This window comes from Rhipicephalus microplus, unplaced genomic scaffold, assembly GCF_043290135.1.
Source record: "Rhipicephalus microplus isolate Deutch F79 unplaced genomic scaffold, USDA_Rmic scaffold_355, whole genome shotgun sequence".
NCBI lineage: Eukaryota > Metazoa > Arthropoda > Arachnida > Ixodida > Ixodidae > Rhipicephalus > Rhipicephalus microplus.
The window spans coordinates 27,501-32,271 of NW_027464922.1; positions in this window are offsets into that span (position 1 = coordinate 27,501).

The window sequence follows — 4,771 nt, forward strand, 5'->3', positions numbered from 1 at the left end:
AGCAAGCGAACTTGTGCCACGAGCAACAGGTCACTAAAAGCCTATAGATGACGGTGTTGGAGGAAAAGAAAAATATCGAGAAAGCACTGCGGTGTGCCGTGCGTAGGGACGGGCGCGCGTGCCACATGCCGCCGAAATATGGGTGTCGGAGAAAACAGAGTGCCGCGCGTAACGAGGGGCGCGCGTGTTACAGAGAGATATGCCCAAACGCATGAAAGTGTACGCAGGTGTCCTAAGGCAGTTTTTTTTTTTTTTTTCCTCATTTTGATGTCGCCCCGGCTGACGCGGTTTTCGTTTTTCCGTGCCGCCCCGGCTGACGCAGTTTTTGCGCCGCCCCGGCTGACGCGGTTTTTGCGCCGCCCCGGCTGACGCGGTTTTCGCGCCGCCCCGGCTGACGCGGTTTTCGCGCCGCCCCGGCTGACGCGGTTCGGACTTTGCACTTTTTGGCTGTGCCTGGCTGGCGGCCCACTCACTCGATCGCCAGGTCTGTTTGCCCCGGTGGTTCCACCGCCAGGCTTAAGCGCGAACTTTTTTTGTTTGTTTTCTTTTGATTAAGCGCAAGCTTTTTTCTTTGTTTTCTTTTGATTAAGCGCGGGCTTTTTTCTTTGTTTTTTTTTTTTATTTCGCCCCGGCAGACGCGGTTTTTGCGCCGCCCCGGCTGACGCGGTTTTTGCCGCCCCGGCTGACGCAGTTCGGACTTAGCACTTTTCGGCTGTGCCTGGCTGGCGGCCCACTCACTCGATCGCCATGTCTGTTTGCCACAGTTTTCCCGGTGGTGCCGCACCCGGGCTCGCCCCGGCTGACGCAGTTTTCGCGCCGCCCCGGCTGACGCGGTTTCGTGCCGCCCCGGCAGACGCGGTTTTCGCGCCGCCCCGGCTGACGCGGTTTTTGCGTCGCCCCGGCTGACACGGTTCGGACTTTGCACTTTTCGGCTGTGCCTGGCTGGCGGCCCACTCACTCGATCGCCATGTCTGTTTGCCACAGTTTTCCCGGTGGTGCCGCACCCGGGCTCGCCCCGGCTGACGCAGTTTTCGCGCCGCCCCGGCTGACGCGGTTTCGTGCCGCCCCGGCAGACGCGGTTTTCGCGCCGCCCCGGCTGACGCGGTTTCGTGCCGCCCCGGCAGACGCAGTTCGGACTTAGCACTTTTCGGCTGTGCCTGGCTGGCGGCCCACTCACTCGATCGCCATGTCTGTTTGCCACAGTTTTCCCGGTGGTGCCGCACCCGGGCTCGCCCCGGCTGACGCAGTTTTCGCGCCGCCCCGGCTGACGCGGTTTCGTGCCGCCCCGGCAGACGCGGTTTTCGCGCCGCCCCGGCTGACGCGGTTTCGTGCCGCCCCGGCAGACGCAGTTCGGACTTAGCACTTTTCGGCTGTGCCTGGCTGGCGGCCCACTCACTCGATCGCCATGTCTGTTTGCCACAGTTTTCCCGGTGGTGCCGCACCCGGGCTCGCCCCGGCTGACGCAGTTTTCGCGCCGCCCCGGCTGACGCGGTTTCGTGCCGCCCCGGCAGACGCGGTTTTCGCGCCGCCCCGGCTGACGCGGTTTCGTGCCGCCCCGGCAGACGCAGTTCGGACTTAGCACTTTTCGGCTGTGCCTGGCTGGCGGCCCACTCACTCGATCGCCATGTCTGTTTGCCACAGTTTTCCCGGTGGTGCCGCACCCGGGCTCGCCCCGGCAGACGCGTTTTTTTTTTTCTTTCGCCCCGGCTGACGCAGTTTTCGCGCCGCCCCGGCTGACGCGGTTTCGTGCCGCCCCGGCAGACGCGGTTTTTTTGCACCGCCCCGGCTGACGCGGTTTTTGCCGCCCCGGCTGACGCAGTTCGGACTTGGCACTTTTTGGCTGAGCCTGGCTGGTGGCCCACTCACTCGATCGCCATGTCTGTTAGCCACAGTTTTCCCGGTGGTGCCGCACCCGGGCTCGCCCCGGCTGACGCAGTTTTCGCGCCGCCCCGGCAGACGCGGTTTTCGCGCCGCCCCGGCTGACGCGGTTTTTGCCGCCCCGGCTGACGCAGTTCGGACTTGGCACTTTTTGGGCTGAGCCTGGCTGGCGGCCCACTCACTCGATCGCCATGTCTGTTTGCCACAGTCTTCCCGGTGGTGCCGCACCCGGGCTCGCCCCGGCAGACGCGTTTTTTTTTTCTTTCGCCCCGGCAGACGTGGTTCCCCCCCCCCCCCTTTTCGCTCGCCCCGGCTGACGAGGTTTTCGCGCCGCCCCGGCTGACGCAGTTTTCGCGCCGCCCCGGCTGACGCGGTTTCGTGCCGCCCCGGCTGACGCGGTTTTCGCGCCGCCCCGGCTGACGCGGTTTTTGCGTCGCCCCGGCTGACACGGTTCGGACTTTGCACTTTTCGGCTGTGCCTGGCTGGCGGCCCACTCACTCGATCGCCATGTCTGTTTGCCACAGTTTTCCCGGTGGTGCCGCACCCGGGCTCGCCCCGGCTGACGCAGTTTTCGCGCCGCCCCGGCTGACGCGGTTTCGTGCCGCCCCGGCAGACGCGGTTTTCGCGCCGCCCCGGCTGACGCGGTTTCGTGCCGCCCCGGCAGACGCAGTTCGGACTTAGCACTTTTCGGCTGTGCCTGGCTGGCGGCCCACTCACTCGATCGCCATGTCTGTTTGCCACAGTTTTCCCGGTGGTGCCGCACCCGGGCTCGCCCCGGCTGACGCAGTTTTCGCGCCGCCCCGGCTGACGCGGTTTCGTGCCGCCCCGGCAGACGCGGTTTTCGCGCCGCCCCGGCTGACGCGGTTTCGTGCCGCCCCGGCAGACGCAGTTCGGACTTAGCACTTTTCAGCTGTGCCTGGCTGGCGGCCCACTCACTCGATCGCCATGTCTGTTTGCCACAGTTTTCCCGGTGGTGCCGCACCCGGGCTCGCCCCGGCAGACGCGTTTTTTTTTTTTTCTTTCGCCCCGGCTGACGCAGTTTTCGCGCCGCCCCGGCTGACGCGGTTTCGTGCCGCCCCGGCAGACGCGGTTTTTTGCGCCGCCCCGGCTGACGCGGTTTTTGCCGCCCCGGCTGACGCAGTTCGGACTTAGCACTTTTCGGCTGTGCCTGGCTGGCGGCCCACTCACTCGATCGCCATGTCTGTTTGCCACAGTTTTCCCGGTGGTGCCGCACCCGGGCTCGCCCCGGCTGACGCAGTTTTCGCGCCGCCCCGGCTGACGCGGTTTCGTGCCGCCCCGGCAGACGCGGTTTTCGCGCCGCCCCGGCTGACGCGGTTTCGTGCCGCCCCGGCAGACGCAGTTCGGACTTAGCACTTTTCGGCTGTGCCTGGCTGGCGGCCCACTCACTCGATCGCCATGTCTGTTTGCCACAGTTTTCCCGGTGGTGCCGCACCCGGGCTCGCCCCGGCTGACGCAGTTTTCGCGCCGCCCCGGCTGACGCGGTTTCGTGCCGCCCCGGCAGACGCGGTTTTCGCGCCGCCCCGGCTGACGCGGTTTCGTGCCGCCCCGGCAGACGCAGTTCGGACTTAGCACTTTTCGGCTGTGCCTGGCTGGCGGCCCACTCACTCGATCGCCATGTCTGTTTGCCACAGTTTTCCCGGTGGTGCCGCACCCGGGCTCGCCCCGGCAGACGCAGTTTTCGCGCCGCCCCGGCAGACGCGGTTTTCGCGCCGCCCCGGCTGACGCGGTTTTTGCCGCCCCGGCTGACGCAGTTCGGACTTGGCACTTTTTGGGCTGAGCCTGGCTGGCGGCCCACTCACTCGATCGCCATGTCTGTTTGCCACAGTCTTCCCGGTGGTGCCGCACCCGGGCTCGCCCCGGCAGACGCGTTTTTTTTTCTTTCGCCCCGGCAGACGTGGTTCCCCCCCCCCCCTTTTCGCTCGCCCCGGCTGACGAGGTTTTCGCGCCGCCCCGGCTGACGCAGTTTTCGCGCCGCCCCGGCTGACGCGGTTTCGTGCCGCCCCGGCTGACGCGGTTTTCGCGCCGCCCCGGCTGACGCGGTTTTTGCGTCGCCCCGGCTGACACGGTTCGGACTTTGCACTTTTCGGCTGTGCCTGGCTGGCGGCCCACTCACTCGATCGCCATGTCTGTTTGCCACAGTTTTCCCGGTGGTGCCGCACCCGGGCTTGCCCCGGCAGACGCGTTTTTTTTTTTTCTTTTCGCCCCGGCTGACGCAGTTTTCGCCCCGCCCCGGCTGACGCGGTTTCGTGCCGCCCCGGCAGACGCGGTTTTTTGCGCCGCCCCGGCTGACGCGGTTTTTGCCGCCCCGGCTGACGCAGTTCGGACTTTGCACTTTTTGGCTGAGCCTGGCTGGCGGCCCACTCACTCGATCGCCATGTCTGTTTGCCACAGTTTTCCCGGTGGTGCCGCACCCGGGCTCGCCCCGGCAGACGCGTTTTTTTTTTTCCTTCGCCCCGGCAGACGTGGTTCCCCCCCCCCCCCTCCGTCTTTCTTTTTGTTTTTTTTTTCGCCGCGGCTGAAGTGGATTTTTCGGTGCCTCGACGCCCCGGTAGTCGCGGTTTTTCCGTTTCCGCACGGCCCCGGCTGACGCTGCTCGGTCACAGTCGCCTTTTGTGAGGATTGCAGACTTCTTGAGCGCGGGTGTTTTTTTTTTGTTGTTGTTGTTGTTTTATTACGCATTCGCTCCAGCAGACGCTGTTTAGACTTTTTGTTTCCTCTTTTATCCTGCGACGAGGTGACGAGGTTTATTCGGTGCCCCGCCGCCCCGGCTGAAGTGATTTTTCCTGTCCCGTGCCGCCCCGGCTGACGCGGTTGGGACTTCGCGTTTGTTCGGCCGCCACGGGTTTTGGCGCACTCGCTCGGTTGCTTGTTG